At 38.3% G+C, this 24,324-nt stretch overlaps 1 protein-coding gene and 1 long non-coding RNA gene across 9 annotated transcripts in view; one reads left to right on the forward strand and one right to left on the reverse strand.

The window, feature by feature from the left end:
* Positions 1-4,445: 4,445 nt before the first annotated feature.
* LOC129923588 (uncharacterized) lies at positions 4,446-24,225 on the reverse strand. 4 transcript variants are annotated; one of them, XR_008775554.1, is made up of 3 exons: positions 23,757-24,225; positions 17,613-17,782; positions 4,446-6,617 (listed from the first exon to the last, which is right to left on the reverse strand). It is a non-coding gene; the product is annotated as an uncharacterized LOC129923588 (long non-coding RNA). The 4 variants fall into 4 exon arrangements; XR_008775553.1 differs by having other exon boundaries at positions 23,838-24,223; XR_008775552.1 differs by having other exon boundaries at positions 23,761-24,221.
* The window catches only part of LOC106051513 (uncharacterized), a 54,427-nt gene continuing 43,563 nt past the window's right edge, over positions 13,461-24,324 (forward strand). For 3 of the 5 annotated variants that reach the window (XM_056015178.1, XM_056015182.1, XM_056015181.1), the window contains exon 1: positions 16,738-17,638. The gene's annotated coding sequence lies outside the window, so the exon portion shown is untranslated. Of the gene's footprint in view, positions 13,839-16,737; positions 17,639-24,324 lie in introns of those variants that run through there. The other 2 variants (XM_056015179.1, XM_056015180.1) reach the window with 2 other exon arrangements.

The following is a 24,324-nucleotide window of genomic DNA, read 5'->3' on the forward strand; positions in this document are numbered from 1 at the left end:
CTGGATAAGCTTTTTTAGCTGGTGCCTGAAGGCATTGGCGTAGCCAGGGCGGGAGAGGGAGGGGGGTTCGAGGTTTCAACACCACTCCGAAGCAAGATTGTCCACATGAAAGCCAAAGATTGGAAAAGAAAGACAGAATGGTAAAAAAAAAATACATATAAGACCAGTGCTTTTTTGTAACGGTACGCACCAGTACGGCGTACCACCAGCTTTTTCAATGTGGGGAAAAAAATTTTGCTTTTCTTGTATTTTAACGTTTATTATTAATTTATTGGCAGGCTACTTAAAAGTTAGGAAATCCATCACTGAGTACCGGCATCTATTTATTTTTACAAAAAAAGCACTGTATAAGGCTCATGGGCGTAGCCAGGATTGTTTTTCGGGGGGGGGGGTTTGGGGGGTGGATTTTTTCTCCCCCCCCCCGGCGAAATTTTGTTTTCATATGTATTTATGTGTGTGTGTGTACATAATCTTTATTACATTCTGACCCTTCATTCTTTCGGAAGACGTTTTATGTGCCCTAGAATAGGTTCTTCCTGGACTTAGTGGAAAAATTGTAGATTCCCCGCCATTTTTAGCAATGGGGTCTGGGGGAGCGCTAGGAGCTCCCCCAGCGCGGAGCGAAGCCCCGCCGCCAAGCACTATTTCTGATATTGAAAGCAAACAAAATGCATATTCTGAGGTATCTACAGTGCATTTTCCTGCTATTAAAAATTTCTATTTTAAAATCCTAATGTGCTATTCTTACTGACTTAGATCCTCCCGCGCCGTTCGGCGCATTTGCCGTCAAGCTGTTTCTATAAAAGTGTAGACTCGCCGACATTACTAGCAATGGGGTCTGGGGGAGCGCTAGGAGCTCCCAAGCACGGGGCAAAGCCCCGCCGCCAAGCACTATTTCTGGTATTGAAAGTCAACAAAATGCATATTCTGAGGTATCTACTGTGCATTTTCCTGCTATTAAAAAGTTTTATTTTAAAAACCTAATGTGCTATTCTTACTGACTTAGATCCTCCCGCGCCGTTCGGCGCATTTGCGTCAAGCTGTTTCTATAAAAGTGTAGACTCGCCGACATTACTAGCAAGGGGGTCTGGGGGAGCGCTAGGAGCTCCCCAGCACGGGGCAAAGCCCCGCCGCCAAGCACTATTTCTGGTATTGAAAGTCAACAAAATGCATATTCTGAGGTATCTACTGTGCATTTTCCTGCTATTAAAAAGTTTTATTTTAAAAACCTAATGTGCTATTCTTACTGACTTAGACCCTCCCGCGCCGTTCGGCGCATTTGCCGTCAAGCTGTATCCATAAAAATCTGTCACTGGTAATGTCTGAAGCCTCTTCCCACCTGCCATGAGGATCACCATGAATGAGTGGCGTCAAGTTGTACTAGGATATCATTGCAACTCTTCTTATGCGTAATTCATTTTGTCAGAGAACATGTCCCGCAAACCTCATGCGTCGCTCTCTCACAATCTTACTAAGGGGTCGACTACCAGTTCGGCATATGACTTCCTTGATTTAGACCCGATCTCTATAACTGACTACTAAAATCTGTCTTAGCCATCTTTGTTGAGCGACATTTAGTGTTTTTCAATTTCGGCAGATGACTATTCACTGCAGTTTACTAATGGAGCCCTGCCACTGGTAAAAATGTGTAACCTCTCTTGAATACGCTCTTGGAATTAAGTGACTGTAGTTTGCTTTAGATTTTATATCGAAAAGAGAAGTTTTATCGTCAAAATAATCTGTTGGGGGTTTTCCACCTCAAAATGCTCTGTAGGGGGATCTTAAACTCAAAACCATCTGGAGGGGTTTTAAACTTAAAAAAAAAAGCCATCTGTAGAAGAGGGTTTAAACTCAAAACCCCCGATTGGATTGGATTGTGTAATTTGCTTTTTTTTTTATATTGAAGAGGTATTTTTAACATCAAACCCCTCTGAATGGGGGTTTAAACTCAAAATCCCTTTTGGCAACGCTCATAGCATTTTGAGTGCGTAATTTGCTTTTTTTCTTACACTGAAGATGTATTTTTTAGCCTCAAACCCCCTGGCGGGGGGTTTAAACTCAAAACCCCTTTGGCTACGCTCATAGATTTAAGAGTGAGTAATTTGCTTTTATTTATATTGAAGAGGTACTTTTTAGCTTCAAACTCCACTGGAGGGGAGTTTAAACTCAAAACCCCTTTGACTACACTCATAACATTTTGAGTGTATAATTTGCTTTGTTTTTATTATTAAAGAGGTATTTTTTTCCTTCAAACCCCGCTGAAGTGGGATTTAAACTCAAAACTGAGCATTTAGCTACGCTCATAACATTTGAGTGCGTAATTAGTTTTTTTTTATGTTTGAAGAGGGGGTTTATCGTAAATTTTAGAGGGGGGTTTAAAATCAAAATCTTTCTCAACTGTGCTCATGGAATTAGGGGATTTTCGTTTGTATTTTTTTTGTTTTGTTTTATAGAAGAGGGTGAGTTACCTGCAAAACCCCAGGTAGGGGGTTTAAAACTCAAAACCCCTGGTAGGGGTTTTTAAACTCAAAACCCCTGGTAGGGGGTTTTAAACTCGAACCCCTCTGGTAGGGGTTTTAAACTCGAACCCCCCTGGAAGGGTTTTTTAAAACTCGAACCCCCCTGGAAGGGGGTTTTAAACTCAAAACACCCTGGTAGGGGGTTTTAAACTCAAAACCCCTTTGGTTGTGCTGGGGCAAGTGATGGTTTAGTATTAAAATCTCACCTAAAATAAACAAAATCAAAGCAAAAAATCAGTCACTAAATTCCGATTTCCCCCCCCCCCCCGGGGGGGGGATTTCATTTCGGGGGGGGGGGGGGTTTGAACCCCAAACCCCCCCCCCCCCCCAGGCTACGCCCATGATAAGGCTACCAAAGTAATAAACATCTATAGCAATAGCATTAATATTTTTATTATTATGGGAGGTATACGTGAACAAACTGTGGTTGGACAAAATTACATAATATTTTAAGTTATCTCTCTTTTATTTGACAATACACTACTTGCTAAACCATGGCTAAACTAGCAAGCATCTCCATCAAGTTGCTCATTATTCAGATGTAAATAACACTGGAGCATTAGAATACATTCCACAAAGAACTTTTGTCATGAATTATAAAAATCAAAATCATATATATATACAAATTAGAATAGAATATACACTAGATGTGTATTGATTCGATAATAAAAGTTCCAGATTTACGTTTTTACCACATTCCCTCGAAAAGCGCATGCGTAAATTTGGCGGAAGTTCTCCAAATACAAGAAATAATAGTCTGGTTCTATGGAATTAATCGATTAATTATTTTTCTAAGGAGAATATTACACTGTTTATTAAAATATTTCTAAGGTTCAGCGTGATGCCGATATTGGAATGGGTGAATATTATGTTTTAATTTATTATAAAAGATTTTTAAGCCAGAGGCTTTCTAAATTAAAGAAATCTCTACACTCAACACACATGAGACTGAGACAGTTCTTTTATCTTTACTTCTTTCTTACTCTTATATTAAAAAAAATTGTGTTTTTCCTCAAGTCAATGATACTCAAAATCAAATGTACTCAGATGTGATTCTGAGTGACGCGACTGCGTAAATTTAGATCTTTACATTTTTTTTTTGTAGTTCTGTTATCTAGACTCTAGATCTAATATCAATACTAGATGTAATCTAGTTTTTAGTGGGTGCATTTTTCAAACTTCTCAAGTCACTGACAGTGTGACAAAAGTCTGAGACTGAGACTACTGAGTAGGTAGGACCACTGACACTGTGACTTTGTCATGATTGAGAGCTTTTCAATTCCAAGCCACTCAGTCTTAAACCCAAGAGAGTCAATAATTTAGATTCTAGATCAACAACAAGACTAATTGATGCATTTCTTTGGATAATACAACTGGATCAACACTGCACACAAATTGTATGGCCATGGCAACCACTGGTGTTGATAGTCCTGGAAGTGATGTAATTGAGACAGAAAATGAAGTTATTGAAATCATCCCTGCAGAAGAATATGATGCAAACCGGGTATGTTTTATCAATTTAAAAAAATTACATTTGATTTACTTTAAACTAACCATCATTTTATATGAATTTTATAATTACATTAATTATAGTATTATTAAACTACTTATATCAATGATAGTTGCCAGCATGCTTCAATTCTATATTATTATTTTATGTAACTCTAAACCTGTCAGACAAAAGTAAAAGCACACTATGACAAATGAAGTAACATCTGTATTATATATAAGACATTCTGTAATAACTATAAAAGATCTATCATGAATTCTAAGGCAGCGACTGTGCAGTAGCATTGACCTTTAAAATAAAACATCCAGCTTGACTGGACTAAGTAGATGGACACCTTGATATGGAATAAATCTTACAGTGTAGCTGGTAGAGCTAGTAGAGTTTCTGCAAGCTTGTTGGTCCTTAGTGAAAAAAAAGACGAATACCTTTTATTATTATTTGCAAGTATAATAGTGTTCTGCATATTACTGTTGTAGGCTCTACACTTCCTATCATTAGTGAACAAACACAGTATATTATCTAAAAGTAAAGTTCCCCCTTTCAGGCCTTGCAATCTATAGGGCTATAGGGTAGATGTTGTTAAGGTCGTCTGTTTTTGTGGTCCACAGTTAAGGAGGGTGTCATGTGGCCAGCACTATGTCCAATTGTCTTTACTTTTCCCCAATTAATGTCAGGTACCCATTAGATCTGGGTGGACTCTGAGGCACCTTAATGTGCTAAAGATCCTAAAGTTATAGATAAGTCTTCACCAGGATTCAAACCAGGGACCACTGGTTTAGAAGCCAAGGACTTTACCACTGATTCGCTGCATCTCCAGTATTTTATCTACCAAGTCTAAAAAACATTTTTACAATCTTATTATTTGTATAACTTTTTAGTTCTAGCAAGTTTTAAAGTTAAAATCACCAATATTTGCTTGCATGCCACCTTATGTGTGCCTTTAGTTTGAAAAGAGCTAGTTCTAGGTGATTATTGCTGAGGGTGTGATGGCTAAGTGATAATCCTTTAAGTGTATCATTAATTATCTTACTCTGTGCAGAACCATTTCTATCATTAATTAAGGCTAGGCTAGAGTTTTAATATTTTAAAGGGATTAAATGTTGACATTGTTTGATTTAATTGACATAAAAGTAGCAACCATGAGGGGTCAGCTTTTTGAAATATTTGCTTAGACAGCACAATTCTTAAAAACACTAATAGATGTCCTTGTCATCTGACAGATCTTTTAGTAATCTCTTTATCATACCATTTTGTGTGTGTGTGTCATTGGTTATCTCTCCTTGTCTACTTGTTGTTAGGTGCAAGATACCTCTGTTTTATACATTAGTGACTAATCATGAATGATTCATTAATTGTTAGTTACACATAAATCCATATTAAAATATCAGTAATTTTCAATTTTTTTTTTTACTTTTTTCCCCCTCAATTGAACATACATGTGCTTTGTGATCCTGTTGATAATTGATTAAAGTATTTATGTAACTGCAGCTCTTCAAATCTTCTCATCACCTGTTTGTTATTGAGGCTGTCTGGTGACATTTTGGTGCCTCACACGTTTTGTTGACATCTGGGGTTTCCATCTGTTTTGTTGATATTTGGGTATATACAGTGCTTTTTTTTGTTTAAAAAAAAAAAAAAATAGGTGCCGGTACTCAGTCTAACTTTTAACTACTTAAATGTTAAATTACAAGAAAAGTAATAATTTTTTCCCCACATTCAAAATGGTGCTGGTACGCCGTACCAGTGCATACGGTCACAAAAAAGCCCTGGGTGTATATATATATATATATATATATGTTTTGTTGACATTTGGGGTGCCATGTGTGTTTTGTTGATATTTGGATGCTAAACACATTTTGTTGACATCTGGTGTTCTATATGTGTTTTGCTGGCATCTGGGGACTCTTTGTTTTGTTAACCATCTCTCCTCTTAAAAATGTACACAACAATTAAAGAGCATATCTCACTTACAAAATAAATATAAACATTTTTTTCAAGCCTAAAATTTCTCTAGTTCTGGATGAAATAATTTCATGTGAAATTGTTTGGTCTAGCATCAGCACCAATATTTGTTCGTTTGGCTAACTTTTGTTTGGAATCCATTAGAGATTGGCAGTAGAAACTTAGTAACCCATTGTAATGACTGAATAGTAAGATGCATAGAAGTTGGGTTCAATTGGGTATTTCCTTAGTGATGGGACAGTACATAAAAAACTTTAAAAAGAAATAGGTTAGAGACAGGCTAAAGGATGAGAGACACCTCTTGTAGTGGCGACCAGAAAAGGACATGTTTAAACGGTTTGGACTGTGATCTTCTTATTGTAATAAATCAATGTGTTCCAAAAGCAATTAATTTACTTTATTCAGTCTGTTGTTGAAGTGTTCATATTTAGAACTGGCAAGTAAGCAGACTCACAATAATACCTCCACTCAATCACCACTCTTCAACACCATGCACTAACTTTTGCTTGGAATCCATTTGAGCTGGGCAGTTGAACCTTGTTAAACCATGTACTGTCTGGAGCACTTATTTCATATATTATTTTTCACACATTGATGTTAGTCATTATTGTGTTAAAGCCAAAAATCTGAAAACAAAAGAAAAAAAAGAATTGAATTGCACATTTTACTACAAATGTTAATTATGTGGGATTATTTGCCGGGAGGGGGGTAACCTTTGAAATAAAACCATGGATTAACTGTTATCGCAAGTAGAGTAAAGTGCTCATTAATCTTTATGTTTTGTATGTCTTTTTTTGTTGTTGTTAAGCTGAGGGTGGGTGTGTGTGTGAACTTGTGATCTTCTATTATTCTATTACATTCTTTCGTTGTACTTTTCTTTTTCTAGAAAAACCAAAAAGTTAGGCTACACATATGATTAGGAAGTAATATTGCCCTGGAGCCCCCCCCCCCCTTTCTATTAAAAATGGGCTAGGACGTATTTAACAAAAAATCTTTTTTAAATTGAGTTTTTTGTTGCTGAGAAGTGTGAACGGTCCTGTTATATGATGAAATGACTTCACTTCACAATTTAATGTTCTAAACATTGCTACTAATAACGTTTTTATTATTTTTAATACTCTAATATGGATTTATAGCTACAATACAAACGAAATATTTTTCAAAATTGAAACAAAACAACAACAACAGAAAAAAGACTTCGAGCTTTCCCACTCTCCCAATCACTCTATGTCGACACATTTGTGTCATCTTAGGAGCTGAAAAAACGCGGCTTAAAATTCTTGAACAACAAAAATGAGAACTGACATTATTCCAAACTGAAAAAAAAAAAAGGTTACAAAAGACAGTTTGTGTGGAAACACAAACTCAAAATCGGCCCCCGAAGTGGTCCACCCAGGTAGGCTTCAATATTTTCAGAAAGAACATCCGAATGAAATTATATCTTAAAGACAAATGAGAGATAAGAATGGAGAAAGAAGGTTAACAGGTCTTGTGTAGTGCCCCAACGGTGCAGCAGATCAAAGGATACGTGCAAGTGAATGTAAAGTTAGATGTGAACCTGGCCTAACTAGTTCCCCTTTCAGAACTTGTGGTCTATAGGGCTGATGATGTAAAGTTCATCTGTTTTTGTGGCCTACGGTTAATGAGGGTGTCATGTTGCCAGCACAACGACTAACCGCCTTTACTTTTCCCCAACTAATGTCAGGTACCCATTAGAGCTGAGTGGACTCAGAGGCACCCAAAGATTCCAAAGTTGAAAATCCCAGTCTTCACCAGGATTCGAACCCGGGACCCCCGGTTCGGAAGCCAAGCGCTCAATCTCTTTATCGAATGCTTAAAAAAAATAATTTTCGCAATGTTAAGAAAAGGTCAAGGAAAATGAAATTTACAAGATTACTATTCGTTTTAAATTAGGTCTAACTTATAATGCATACTAATTAGCTTTTTCTCTTTAAAAAACTGCTTTCATAACTGATTTTAAAAATTAGATTTTTCGCTTTCAGAAAAAAAAAAGTAGCCGTTGCATCAGAACTTTGAATGGTCTAAAATATTGTGATGTCGGATTTTCAATATCTTTTGTAGTTTACGAGATCTAAACGGGACAGACGGACAGACATTTCGCACAAAACTAATAGCGTCTTTTCCCCTTTAGGGGGCCGCTAAAAAGTCAACTCAAGATTTTGATCTTGGGAGTAAATAGTGTCTATCTCTTCAATATAAAAAAAAAAAACTGTTGTAACAATTATTCTCATAATACTGTTCACTGAAATATGGTTTGACTGAGAACCCGATTGTATTTTTAGATTCACAGTGAAACATTATTGTGATTATCATTGTATCTAGTTCGGTGATTACACCAGGAATAGCTTGAGTCGAAATCTCTTGTAGAACTAAACATAACCACTGCGCGATTCATCTCTTATAGGATTACTGATCTGAACCCTCCGACATTTAAAATGAGAATGAAGAAGAAGAAGAACTAAACATAGCGTACCGTAAGTTTATTTGACAGAACAAGAAACCGAAACAACAAAAAAGTAATTATATATGACATTGTTTGTTAATTCAAAATATATTTTTCAAAACCCGAAAAAAAAAAAAGCATATGAAAATCTTGTTTATCTTGGAGACCTTTTGGCGCCCTTAGTGGCTCCCATGCCATGATGCACCCCACATGCCAACCCCTCACTACACCTCTGATTGAGACATTCTGACAGTGGCCGTGTGAAGTCTTGTAATGTAGGCAGTGAGCTATCTTCAAGACCATCTTTAAAAATATTTTGTCAACCAACTTTTCCCTTAATTCATTTGACCCAGCTTTTTGACTGTTTCAAACAGTAAGCAATTTGAGATCAGCATTTATACGCTTAGTAGGTGTAGTAGTTTTTGAATTTTAAAAAAGTTAATAGTAGGAAGAAAGTAGGCGTAAATTGCTTTAAAAAAAAAACCCATAAATGTAAAACCCTTTGATACTTTGACTGAAAAGCGTTTAGTGCGTGCTAAATAAAGATCTAGGTACATGGTTTGCAACTAGTTGAATGAAATTGGACTTGTGGGTAAACAGAGATTTTCAGCAGAGTTCATCGGTGTCCAAAGTAGCACCTTTTAGATCTAGAAGGTCGTGTGTGTGTGTAGTCCTGACAAACTTGCGCCAGCGACTAAATAATGCAAATGGCGTACTAAGGTCAGTTTCGGTGCAAGATGCATAGTTTGTCTATTGTGTTTAGGTGTGTGTGGTGCGACAGTTGACTTGTGTACGATTTTTAAACTTTGAGGGGAAAACCAGTAAGTTTAGATTTTGCCAAAAAGCAAATGCTTTACGTGTATTGCTATGCTCTGTGGCATTTAACGTCTCGATAGAAAATATTTTCCCTTTGCTATTTTTCATGTGACTAAAGAGGCTAATCCTTAATACACAACTGCAGTCACAGGTTGGGTATCTATAATCACCAGACTCTGTAACACTTTCACCCTTCTTTCTACTTCTGGTGTATAGGCCATCTGCAATCCAGGACCATTCCTTTATGCTTGTTTTCCACGTGGATTTATCCATTGCTTCTTTTTCCTAACTGTTTGAAGAGCTTCATGTCGCGTTTGCATACATTAGTATACCTTAAAAGTTGGCAACCTTATTTTAGGTCACATACAGAATGTTTGTTACCTTGTAACAATATGTAAATATAACCAAGATTAGGCGGACCATGTTTCACTACAGTATAGCAGAGTGCTCATCACGCAGGTCCGATAGGACTTTGGTAGTCAGCAAGGTATTGCCCCATTCTCTTTTCTGCAGCCATGACATGGTGTCCATTGCCTTGACTATCTTGTTGTTGATGTCTTTATCCAGTAGCACATCGTTGGAGATAATGGAGCCAAGATAACACAAATGGCCACCAATGTCCAGTATGTATTTACGTAGACATGCTTCGGCTTCATGTTTGAAAACACAACTCAGTATTTGACCACACGAATCTTGTGACTCACTGTTAGAGAGGGAAAGGAGAGAAGTGCGGTTATTTTTAGAATTTCTCTGTAAGCATGAATGACCGTATTCAAAAGATAGTTGATACATTAATATTGTCCTTGCCAGTTACTCTTAGAATGAAAAGGGTTTGTTATCTTCCGTCACCCTCTGCGATGTCGACGGATGGATCCTAAAGTTCGTACAACATACATTGTACTCTTAAAGTCTTACAAAAGTATATATCTAAAAATATGACACGTTTAGCACCCCCCCCCTTCTTTTTTTTTTTTTTTTGGGTAAGGCCGCTTCTGGTTCCATGTCACATCACATTGGAATCTCAAAAAACAGACATCGCTATTGAAATCTGATTTAATTATCGCCTACATCTTGCTCGAAATAGTTGCAGTGAACCTTTGATAAATAAACCCTTTCCTCTTTTTAGCATTCAATACGCACCCTTTTTTTTTTTCAACAGACAAAATTCATTTTTAAGTACAAGCTTTAAAATGCATTTTTTTTGGTTTCCGGTAATCCCCAGCTGCATTTGTGATTTGGATGTTAGGGCAGTGTTGCCCAACCTAATTCAATCTGCGGGCCATTTTAATTTCCAACACTAGTGTCGCGGGCTACATGATGGAAAAGATACAAAAACTTAATGAAATTGACCTGAAACTATTTTATTTCAAACCCGAGGATCTAGTGCTTACATTGAATTATTGGGATATTTGAATTTTACTCTTTAAACTTCAAAAAAAAATGGCGTAAGTTCTGTTTATATTTTGTTCTTTTTGTTTTTTAAAAACAAGTCACATTTTCTTTATAAAAAACAAACATGTTTGCTAGCAATGGTATCATGTTTTACAAAAAAAAGTAAAGATCCGTTCACTTTTCCTAGTAGCTTCTATAGTCCTATTTCATGAACGCACAAACGTTAAATGACTTGGTAGTAATCAAGTAAGGGCCCTAACGTAGGTAAAGATACATTTTAAACATTTGGGGGGGGGGGATTTCCTATATTTTGTGCCGACGTTTCGGCGGGCTGGATGAAACCACGTCGCGGGCCGGATCCGGCCCTCGAGCCGTATTTTGGGCATCACTCTGTTAGGGTATGTTTAACGAAGTGATACGGGTTTGTGCAAAAACTCATTGCTATGGGAAAGTCTGCAACGCCCCTGTAACAATTCAACATCAATACCATTGGGACTGACAATAACTATCATGTTCAGGCCTAATAGATGTCTTATTGATTGAAAGGGATTGCTATTTCAAGAGAGCTTTTGTCGTGGGATAAACAAGAAGGAAAAAAAAGTTGCACAAAGTCGTATGTCTCCTCTCGCCATTAGGTCATGGCTGTACAGACACTCCAGTCTTAATCTCATTAAACCTGTAGCACGAGTCTGTCACATTCCGAAGAGAACTGAGTGAAAAGAGAGAAAGAGGGGGGGGGAAGGGAGCATAATGCTCTGACTGCAAGATGTACAGGAGATAGGTAGGCGCGACCTGTCATTTTATTTTGCAGACGGCATGCCATGTTAGTTCAATCTGTTGGTTTAAAATGTCAACAGGCACCACAGCATTCTAACGACCAGAATTTGCGTTACGAGACTTGGCTACAGTGTTGCCAGTGTTCAACCAGCAGCACAATGTAGTTGATAATCTTACACTACAGACACTCTGCAACGAATTGTCCGGACGTTGTTTTTTTTTCTTTTGGTCACTGTATAGTGCATGTTAGTGTAGCTTATTAGCATATTCTTAGTGGTTTAGCTAATTTTGGCGAGCCGCAGCCGACTAAAGATTATGGAAACGTATAAAAACTAGGATTTACAGAAGCGAAAAAATAAAGATAAAAAACTAGGATAAACAGAAGCGAAAAGAAAACTGAGTACATTTTTATACTCAGGCATGCATCACGTCATCTTTAATTGAGTGAGAATCTGTGCACTAAATTTGGCTTAAGTTTTCTGCATGGAAAAGGGGCGCCAGAAAGTCGACCTGATTTTTTTTTTAATTAGGTGTTTCATATAGTGAGGGAGAATTTCCAGGGTTTCATAAATGTCTACGCCCAATTCAATCTCAGCGTAGTGAGCTCGTCACCGCCTTCACATAGTGTGACCCTAACTAGCAAATTGTTTCAGTGTTTCCTTTAGGCGCGGACGCACAAGTTTTCCGAAATGAAATTCACGTTGATGGTATTCAAATTGTAGCATTTACATCAGGTGAACAGAGAAACCCGTTTGATCCTCGACATGGAACTTGAGCTTTGTAGAACAAAATATCTTGTCCTTTTCTATGGAGGTAACAGTGTGTGTGAATAAAAATGGAGACAACTTGAATTCTATGACCTCTGCCTTAAAACAATGGCTTTTGTTTAACAATAACTCTTAATTCAGCGTTTTGCATTTTTGTCATTGCCTTCAGTCACTTTGTTGAGTGAATGTCAAGGTTACTTACGTCACATCCTGTCTGTCCTCTGACGTTTTGAGCAAATCTGTCGCAGTCATCACCAATACCATACCACTACTACCAACACCTTCCCCTCTTAACCTCGAGACGTTGAAACCATTTTCCCATTATCCATTTTTTTTTTACCTGTCTCCTTCCCCGCCCCCACCCGGCCCGAAGGGTTAGTTGCAAGTATTTATTCATCATTCACTCGCTCTCAATGTCTGGTACATCAGATAAAATGCACTTGATTTGTATCTTAAATTATTAAAAATGAAATAATATCGGCGCGCTGTGTCAAAGTGCCCATGAGCAGCGGCGTAGCTTGGGATTTGCGGGCGGGGGGAGGGGCTTAACCTCTTAAGGGGCCTCTGCATTTTGACATTCCACATCATGACATGAGATAATGCCGTAATATTTATTGCAAAAACAAAAAAAAAAAAAATCACTCTTTTTATGGAACCCCCTCTAGTGGGACCCTGGGGGTGTTTCAAATTTAGACCCCCCTCCCCACATCTTAGCTACGCAACTGCCAATGAGCTAAGATCTCGTAATGATGATTAATTTAGGAAAGGTTTATATTTTGTGATAATAAAAGTATTGCTTGTATTGCTCACATCTACCCTGATCCGCCTCCCCACACTAAAAATCCCCCCAATACTTCCCATCGTACCCACTATATGATGGATCTAAGACTTGACATCCCTAAGAAGTTACACGACTTTCGTTTTGTTTGTACTTACACAAGTCTATAGTGAATTTCGGCGTCTGTTGAAGTGTGGCAAGGGAGGTAAGAATACGAAGATTTTTGCGTTGAAATGGAAGCAGACGACCTAGCCATTTCAAGCTGTCATTTGGAAAGAGTTATTAATAGCGCTCTACAAGTGTGGTGCATTAGTTGGTGACAGTAGCGTTCAATGCAGCCTACAGCCCTCCCTCCCTCCCCGTCTACAACACCTGAGGGCAAGTTGAACGGTAATAGAAAAAAATACTTAAAGGTACATGTGTGTGTGCGCGTACCGTAATGTGATTTTTAAAAAAATATGCCGGGGGTGGGGGAGGGGTTTACAATATTTAAAAAAAAATTAGTTATTGGGCGGGGGTGCCCGAGACGGAAATAGTTCAACCGATATACAGAAGCGCTAGTCGTGTTGGGGTCTTCCAATTCTGTGCATCCTTCCAGCCCCTTAGAAATGTGTGTTTACGTTTTGATATTGTCATTTAGGGAGGGGTGTGGGATATGTTGCATTCGACTGTGCGCCACACATCAATCTAGTGCTAGTGTGTTTGGGGGGCTTTCTAATGTGCTGTCAGATGTGTATGGCGATTTCTGTGTCAGTGTGGCGCAGTCTCTCAGGATGAAATCGTTCTGACTATGTGGTTTAAGTGTGTGCGCTGTGCAGTGATTCAGATCTAACACGTGCTTGTTGACGCTTAAGTAGACACCTATCTGATGTTCTTTGAACGGCTAGCTTCAAATAGATTATTTTAAATATTCTTACATTAAATGTGGTTTAAGGCTGGCCGCCGCATTAGGCGATCCTGGCCAATAGCGTACGGCACTTCAAATACTTTGTCAAATATGCCGGAATTCTTAAATATTTTTATGTTATCTTAGTTGATCTTTTTGCATCCCCCCCTTTTTTTTTTTATTTTGGGAGTGATTTTCTGGCTACACTTTCAGCCTCCTAATATTCTTATAGGTTGTAGGTCAATATGTGCATTTTAAAAAGCTATTTATACATTCTATTTCTTCGTTAAAAATTGGTAATACTAATAACCATTCTATTTGTAGCCTGGCATACACAATTGTCTTTCGTATCATTCTTTGCGCTAGTGATACCCAGCTGACTGCCCGCGGTCCATATCCAGCAAGCGGAGCGGTTCTATCCTATATTTATTGCTTAATGAAAGCGCACGGGCTCTGTTCCATGGGATTCGATGCGGCCCCTGACCAGCGTATCTAAAATTGTGTCGCCCCAAGGCCGATTAATTTTGGTCACCACTGCAGTGAACTCTTGTTGAGCAAAAAGTTATTCATAGACGATGGGAATGTTATTTTAAAAACGGCTTGAGGGTGAGGGCGTTTATACTTAAGGCACTGTGTAAAGTTACATAAGGGATGTCTTTTTTTCTTTACGTAGGTAATAGCAAATTGATGGGTATCAACCTTTTTATTGACCACCAGTCAAATACTTTCATACCACACATCCAGGGCGTCTGGATCCTACTGTTTCAAGAAAGAGGCGATCACCAAATGGTCGTTTTATTACGTAGGCCCATGCTCGGTCCACGGGCCTTCATTTTGACATCCCTATTTGTCCCACAGTGACACACAGAGCATTAAACGCCTTTCTGGATATCAAGAACGTCTGTAGGTTATACGTGTTAGTCAAGGCAGCCACGTACGACATGCATTTAGACATAAATACAACCCATCACACACACACATATATTTATGACACCTTGTAAATTGCAGTTCGTTTTTTTTTTTTAAGAAGCACCTAGACTTGTGGCTACTTAATCACATTTTAAGATATACAACTTCCCGTTGTAAGCAGGTCAAAAGAGGGGCTCCCTTTTTATAAGTGGTTGAAGTGTTTACATTGCTGAGTTATGTGTGTTTGCATTCCTGTCTCAGTAACGTGTGTGTGTTTGTTGTCAATATGACGTCATGCGGGAACTCCTTTAATGGTTAATTTTTTTTTTACTTTCTCCACACGATTGACTAGCATTAAGTTGGCTGATACTGCCACATCTCAGAAGCCCCCGTGTTTGATCACGTTTTGTTTACATTTAATTAAGTATATACGCATTGGGATAGTTCGTTACATAACTGGGAGTGATGGATCTTTAAATAGAAATATTATGAAATATGAAATAAGTAGGCGAATTTCGTTTACAATTGTGTAAACTAATTTAAGCACGTGCTTAGTAAATAACAAGGTTACAAAGACAGTTTGTGTGGAAACACAAACTTAAAATCGGCCCCCTAAGTGGTCCTCCCAGGCAGGCTTCAATATTTTCAGAAAGAACATCCGAATGAAATTATATCAAAGACAAATGAGAGATATGGAGAAAGAAGGTTGACAGGTCTTGTGTAGTGCCCCAACGGTGCAGCAGATCAAAGGATACGTGCAAGTGAATGCAAAGTTAGATGTGAACCTGGCCTAACTAGTTCCCCTTTCAGACCTTGTGGTCTATGGGGCAGATGATGTAAAGTTCATCTGTTTTTGTGGCCTACGGTTAACGAGGGTGTCATGTAGCCAGCACAACGACCAACCGCCTTTACTTTTCCCCAACTAATGTCAGGTACCCATTAGAGCTGGGTAGACTCAGAGGCGCCCAAGGATTCACCAGGATTCGAACCCGGGAACCTCGGTTCTGAAGACAAGTGCTTTACCACTCAGCTACCGCGCCTCTCCAGGCCTAACTGAAGTCTTATAAATAATTTAATTGTTTTGAAAAGGCTCAATCTCTTATTCGAATCATCAAAAAAAAAATTCCGCAAAAAAAAATTGTTAAAGTAAATAAAGTTTATAAGATTACTATTCGTTTTAAGTTAGGTCTAACTTATAATGCATACTAATTAGCTTTTTCTCTTTAAAAAACTGCTTGCATAACTGATTTTAAAAATTAGATTTTTCGCTTTCAGGGAAAAAAAAAGTAGCCGTTGCATCAGAACTTTGAATGGACTAAAATATTGTGATGTCGGATTTTCAATATCTTTTCTAGTTTACGAGATCTAAACGGGACAGACGGTCAGACGGACAGACATTTCACACAAAACTAATAGCGTCTTTTCCCCTTTCGGTGGCCGCTAAAAATGACATTTAAACTATTAGAAATACACGAAATGCAATTGACGTTCATTCAACAGTAATCGCCAAGAGACTTACTAACCATAAAACACAGGGACATGACATCAACTGTCCTAACCTTTGAACTTACAGGCCTTTAATGGAAGTTACCTTTGTTAGAGAATAGTTACAACACCATCAATCTCTTCGTTTCAAGTCCAGTCTTTTTTTTTCTAAGTGTTTGTTCTATTGAATTAATTATATAATCTAATGCCACAAACTCAACAATTGGGTTTGATGACAGAGTTAGTAATCGGGCGATTCTTTAATCAGACAACATGTTTTCTACGTGACTCGTCCACCCACCATTTCTTCTGGACTTCATACTGTCGAGAAACGGTTCCTTTTATATATATATATATAACTCTTATATTAACTCATTATGTATATTTCTTGTACGTTTGTAAAGTTATTTTTTTAAACCTAAAATTATTTAGATTTATTATTTAAATTTGCAAGTTTTTTTTTAGTTACATTTGTAACTACCGTTCATCTCAATGTACAGTTTGGAAAGAGTTCAATTTGAGGACAACGAAGTTCTTCCGGAACTGGATTGGGGAAACACAGCTCACAAGGAAACATTTAGTTGACTGTGTCGGGCATTCTTATAATGACCACTAGGTCACTATTGTTATAGCCACGTTTTTTGGTTTAGTAAGACTGACCACAATTATCGAGCACTTTATCTAAGAGCAAGAGTAGATCACAGTCAGTTTTAAAGTCACGATGCTGAAGGTAAAGGTTCTGCTCTGAGTTGAGTCAGATGGGGAATACCCACTCGAAACACTCACCTACATAGAAGAAAGAAAAGTAATTACTAAGGGGAAAGGAGGGGGGGGCTGCTGTTTCACCTGTAAACTTACTATGCACAAGAGAGATCACTTACGTGGTCTTGTTAAATTGAATGACACCTTGTTGTGATTGATCCATAAAATCTAAGATTGTTAAAAGAAAATTTTGTTTTATGCACAGCGAAATAACCGGATTAAAAAGGAAGATTAAAAACGAGTTGTGTGTCTATAAATAGCCTGTGAGTCTCGTGGGTGTTTTCTGCCTTTCTTGCGTCATTAGAGTGAGTAAGAGTGGTGGGTTAACTCATCGCCGCGTAGAGCCTACACACTTTAACATTGGAGTTTGGAGTATCCGCTGTCTCGGTGTGTGTTGATGTGGGCCTGACTTTAACATTGGAGTTTGGAGTATCCGCTGTCTCGGTGTGTGTTGATGTGGGCCTGACTTTAACATTGGAGTTTGGAGTATACGCTGTCTCGGTGTGTGTTGATGTGGGCCTGAATTTGGATGAATACGATGTGTCAGTAATATGGTGGTCCAAGTGAGGAACTTAATATCCTTACCTGAGTCTTGTCACCTGGGCAATGACGTAAGTACATTTTGGTTGTATCAGAACATTCTTGCATCTTTTTGACATGCATTGTCTGAAGAGGTTCTGTTTTTGTGTGTTTCATGTAAATCTATAGACAGACTTAAGTTGGCCATCTTTTCTTCTATTTCACATTTTAGTTGGCTGCAATGAAAATTTTATTTGCGTTAGTTCATTGAAAAGACAATACACTCGTATCTTAGTGAGTTTGTTTTTTTTCAAGCCAAAATAATTCAAAACATGTATTGCTTCAAGGAGGCCATTCTCGTGGTTCCACTACATAAATAGACCATTGCTTGGTGTTTCACATCGCTTCTTCTTGGAACAGTTCGTAGTGTTGAAAGTTATCTTGAGCCTCTTGTTGCATCTGCTGGCGAGACTTGGGCTGCACATGTCCCCAGGAACTGAAAGACTATGAGCAGTTCTTCCAAAGAAAATACTTAAACGTAGTTTGCGGCACCCTTAACATTATAAAATTTAAGAATTTTTTTTTTTTGCATGGACAATTCTTTAACTGCGTCTCTGTTGTGAGCTCCAAGACATTCAACTCACCATTGTTTAATGAATTGCTTGTTGGAGCGGTTGATACTTAAAGAACAAATGCTATGTAATGACTTATTAGTTACCCAACTTTGTTTTCACAAAGATACCTTCATTTTGAAATATGTATAAGTGTCAAGGAATCGTAAAGGTATGCCATTATCGTGTCTACCTACTTCTCTTTTGAAATATCAATCACCAAGGACTCATCTAAAAATTGATGTTTCAGAGAGATCAGTTATTAGATGCAGTTGCAGGAAATACAAATATTTTTTGAATATAAACTGGCGTAGTGGAAGCCTTCGACATTGACTATACAGAGGGCTGTGGTAGACTTTTGTTACATATCATTTCAATAAATTAATACCAATGGTGACTCTTTCACAAAGTTACATTACTATAAAAGGTCTTGACCTGCAAGAAAGTAAAAAGTTCCCCTTTCAGACCTTGCGATCTATAGGGCAGATGATGTTAAGGTCATCTGACACTGTGGCCAACGGCTAACGATCAGGGTGTCATGTGGCCAGCACAACGACCAACCGCCTTTATTTTCCACAACTACTAAAGTCTGGTACCCATCAGAGTTGTGTGGACTCAGGGGCGCCCTAAAAATCCCAGTTTTTGCCGAGATTCGAACCCAGAACCCCAGGTTTCGAAGCCGAGCGCTTAACCGCCCCCCCCCCCCGTTTGATCTGTAAGAGAGGGAAATAATCTGGGCTCATTTCGACAGGAGAGGGAGAAAAACGAGTTGGCCGTGGCAATCATCTTGTTTGAAAACAAATGTTTCTCTTCTGTATTAGCTGTTGATTTGGAGGTCAAAATATCGTTCTTTAGTGGCTTCTGAAATACACGACTAACAAACAAAAAAACAACGACAAAGTACACAAGATGAATTTGTTGCTAATTAATGTGATATTCTATCACTGCTAGAGGACTCTAGCACTTCAATTTCAAAATGATTGGAAATGTGCAAACTGTTGAAAATGTCAGAGCAAAAATAAATTCTTGAATTGCTGCAATAAGTGCATGCTGTTGTAGATGATACGCAAACGTGCTGACGTGGTAATAATGAGTGACATGAACGTCTGTCAACCTGTGAGGATGGCCATCAGGCAGTTTACTTCTTTGAACTGTTCATAAAGTGATCATTTTAGCCCTGACCTGCCTCCGACAATTGACATCGAATGATAGGAAAAAGTGCCTTTCACGGCTCACCAGAGCAGATCTTCCAAGCTTCTTTACCAGCCTGATGCTTCACTTCCAAGGTTATGTCGCAAGATTCAATGGTACTAAGGCATCTTTGTCAGATGTGACAGTGACAGTGGCGAGTTTACAACAAAAAACAAAGAGCTTCCAGTCGCCATGCAGTGCACACTGGCGTAGAAATGCATGAAAACAACAAGCAGGTAGAGCAGTGATTCCCAAAGTGGTCTATATAGACCCCCAGGGGTCTACGAAGACCTCCAAGGGGTCTACGAAAGTGAAACAATAAATTGGGGGTCTATGAGATGTCCACGGGGGTCTACGACATTAGATTTCATTTAAGCAGGTCGAGTTACTTTATTTTCACATTTCATTAATGTAATTATTTCCTTCACTAATATATGATTTGTACCTTCGTTAATTCTTTATCTTGCTATTCAAATGAAAAATTGTTGTAATCAATTTCAATACTTATTTAAATAGCTTAATTTTGTCTACATGCAACTAATATTTAGAAAAAGAAAAGAAATGTAGACAGTACATCATTAATTATTTAAAATTGGGATTCCTTCCTTCCTTGTCAAACAAGCAGTTGCCTAAGTGACTTTTTTATGACGATATGAACCAGTTACGCTGGAAGATCATCTGAGACAATGTCACCCTGATAACAATTAAGATTAGAAAAACCTTTGAACACTCAAAGTTCAAAATAGACCCACAAAATTTCTGTTCGACATCATATAGAGAAGATGATGGTTTGTGAGAGTCTTACAAGATTTCTTTTCTTATAGCAAAATACTGAAAACAGCCAAGGTCAAACATTGATTCTACCAGCCGTTTTGCACAAACCTACATCTGTTGTTATTAAAAGAATTTCGTTTAGCAACAATACAGTTCAAGGTCGCTTCGGTGGCATGAGTTTTCAAATTAAAAGCTTCTTTTGTAAATTTTTGCAAAAGACATAAATACAGTTTGGTCTGACAAGGTGTAGCGCTGTGTGCTACACACTGTCTAATGGTCACCATCTCACCTCATCTATGCCTGTGGTCCCTTCTGGGTATAGGCCACCAACCAGCTTCCTCCAGGCATCTCGGTTCTGGGCGAATCTCTCCAACTGTCCCCACGTCTTGCCCATCTGCTAGGCATCTGCTTACAGATTGCGGAGACCTGGAGAACCATCATCACCACCATGAAAAAAAATCCAGGTATTCATCAAAACCTGCCTGAGGAAGATTCTTATAATCCGCTGACCAGACAAGATCTCGAATGAGGAACTGTGGCAAAGAACAAAGCAGCAGCCTATTAAAGTAGATATCCTTCAGAAACGCTGAAGATGGATAGGACAGACCCTTCGCAAGCCTGCATCCAACATAACAAGGCAAGCCCTAACTTGGAACCCCCAAGGAAAGAGAAAGAGGGGACGGCCCAGGAATACATGGCGCTAATGGTCACCGTCTCCTTATATTTCCTTAGGGTTGACCCACGAGACCTTTCCCATGTTTGGGTATAGTAGCAAGGCAGCAGGGGTTTGAATTCAGTTTTCCTTCTGCTAGGTGAGTAGCAAGCCAAGGCAATGAGCCCTTCCTGCTCGAAGCTTACTGGTTTAGGAGACAGTTATTCGCCTTCGCCCTTTCTCCTGTTAATGAAAACAGTTCCGCAGATTCAAAACTGCTCATTGCGAAACCTTTACAATGATACTTAAGGCATATTAATTAATTAATTAATATTTAAAGTTGGAAAGACTACTTCATAGAACGACAAATTCGTATATGAAACATAATATCCGTAGTTGTGTAGTTTTAAATTACTTTTTTGTTAATGGATTTGCAAAAATGTGCAAGTTGAGCAAGTTGAAAGTTGAGCAGGGGGTCTATCAAAAACCAGAAAACATAGCAAGGGGTCTACGAGACAAAAAAGTTTGGGAACCACTGAGGTAGAGGATTAACAATGAAAATGGTCCCCAGTATCTGACACTACAAAAAAAATTAGTGTGGAGCATTTTTATCGTTTAATCAGAATTCTACACTTACAGAGGGAACGACATATTCATTTCTATGGCTTGTCTTTGATTTAGGAGGAATGTAGCTCGTGGCTACGCAGACCAAGCTGTGACCTATACATTTTGTCCAACAAAGCCTAAAGCCAGTGGCCGATTTAAGTTCGTTTTCCAGAAGCGTTCTCCAGCACGACGGATAGAGATATAAAACTGACAATACTAACCGCATTCATAGAACACATACGTTATCAATCTCATCCTTCATTGTGAACCGTCACTTGTATTTTATTCATTGAGGTAGATTATTAACACACGATCAAAATTCCGAATTTCGAAGGAAACAAAACAATCCTCTTAAAACGTGTCCTTATGGCATTTCAGAAATACGGCCTTACTTTTTGTTTGTTTTGGTCTATGAAGTTGACCCAGTGTCGGTGAAAGGCTACTGTGTCTAAAGGTGTGCAGAGGCAATCAACAGGTGTTGCACTGTCTCACCTGGATGTTACACTGCACCAGATCGATAACAATTAGCATTTGATCTTCTGTTTTGTCACAAGCCGCACACATTGTTAGCGAGTGAAGCTTCTTTAAGAATACTTTCAAAGCGACTATATGCAAACATATAGCAAAGTATTATAACTGAAACATTAGGGCTAAACGAGATGGGCTAAGCACGGACTAGGTTGAGGTTTTTAGGGGAGATGAAAGTATTGACCAGGATACTAAGTGAATGCGTCCCACCTCCCAGCAACCAAAATACAAAAGTCCACTTTCTATTAGAATCAACAAGAGTGTGTCGAATGAAAATGTTGCAGTAGAGTGGGGCAGACTAAACCAATTTATTTGTTTATCCAAGCAACGTCTGCTAACCATATGGACTTCAATGTTGGGTGTAGTTGTGGGCCTTGAACATCTCTTTCTACTTCTATGCCCCCAGAGTCAACAAATGTGAAGTGCACACTATTCCAACGGCTTTTAGGTAACTGGGTGTAAGATCTGAGAGACCTCCAGGGTCAACGGTTCAGCAAAGACTTTCCCCCCCCCCCTTCCGTTTAAACTTTTTAACAAACATTCCTCTGATCCTTTACTGCGTAGCAGTCCTTAAACTAGCTAGTATTTGTTTTTTAAATTTTTATTGGATTAGTTTCTTGATGAATGTGATTTAGTAGCTAGATGTAACAACTATGTAATCTTTGGTTTATTATTATATATTCACATGACATGCTGCTGTCAACTATATATATATATATATATATGGGAATCGTTTATTGTGAAACGAAATGATAGACTTTAAAAAAAGAACAACATAAGACATAAGCTAACTAATTGACAGAACACTTCAACTATATTTTCAACAGAAGCTAATTTAATTGACAAAACACTTTACTGGTACTGTCAATATAAGCTAAACTAATTGACAAAACACTTTACTGGCAATGTTAACAGAAGCTAAACTAATTGACAAAACACTTTACTGGCACAGTCAACAAAAGCTAAACTAATTGACTGAACACTTAACTAGCACTGTCTGCAGAAGTTAAACTAATTGTCAGAGCACTTAAGTTGTATTTTTATCAGAAAATAATCTAATAGATCACTTTATTTGCACTGCGACAGAAGCTAAACTAATTGACAGAACACTTTACTGGCGCTGTTAACAGAAGATTAGCATATTGACAGAACACTTTACTGGCACTGTCAACAAAAGTTAAACTAATTGACAGAACACTTCACTGGCGCTGTTAACAGAAGATTAGCATATTGACAGAACACTTTACTGGCACTGTCAACAAAAGTTAAACTAATTGACAGAACACTTTACTGGCGCTGTTAACAGAAGATTAGCATATTGACAGAACACTTTACTGGCACTGTCAACAAAAGTTAAACTAATTGACAGAACACTTTGCTGGCACTGTTAACAGAAGATTAGCATATTGACAGAACACTTTACTGGCACTGTCAACAAAAGTTAAACTAATTGACAGAACACTTTACTGGCGCTGTTAACAGAAGATTAACATATTGACAGAACACTTTACTGGCACTGTCAACAAAAGTTAAACTAATTGACAGAACACTTTACTGGCACTGTCAACAAAAGTTAAACTAATTGACAGAACACTTTACTGGCACTGTCAACAGAAGTTAAACTAATTGACAGAACACTTTACTGGCACTGTCAACAGAAGTTAAACTAATTGACAGAACACTTTGCTGGCACTGTTAACAGAAGATTAACATATTGACAGAACACTTTATTGGCTACAGAAGGTTAGGCAACAGAAGGTATAGTAATAGACAGAACACTGTACTGGCACTGTCAACAGCAGCTAAACTAATGGAACACTTAACTAACATTGTTCAACGAACGTTTACCTACTTGACAGTTTGAATCCGAACATAATGTTGACGACTCCAACTCCGTGTTGACAATAATGGGAACGAACTATTTCTTACCTTGTACACAGTTGTAGTACTGCCTTCGTGTCTCGTCCTTTCTAGAAATATAGGCACTATTGATGAGTCTTCCTTTAGAGGTGTTAACTGCGTGGGGATTGAACGATCGCAGAAGCAATCAATACAGCGGACCGGCCAGGTCTGCCATTGTCTAGTCTAGATTATATGCACACCCCTCCCTCAGATATAATAGTTATGCGGCATTCCGGCTTAAGAGTCAGCATTGCATTGAAAGAGAATACACAATATATATATATAAGCCTGAAATATTATTAGATCCCCTCCTCACTTTTTTTTTCAATGAGTTAACGGGGATTAGCACAGCTGGCCCGTGCCTCGCTAGAGTGGTTCTCAAATTGTCGAATGCATTTCCTTCTTTGATTTTCTTCTGGATTTTCTTTCATTGACATGCTAAAAGATTTGTAAGTTCGTGTATTCTGCATGTAGGATTGTTGAAAAGTCTAGGTATTTTGATGCAAGGGCCAGG

This window comes from Biomphalaria glabrata, chromosome 17, assembly GCF_947242115.1.
Source record: "Biomphalaria glabrata chromosome 17, xgBioGlab47.1, whole genome shotgun sequence".
Classification (NCBI taxonomy): Eukaryota; Metazoa; Mollusca; class Gastropoda; family Planorbidae; genus Biomphalaria; species Biomphalaria glabrata.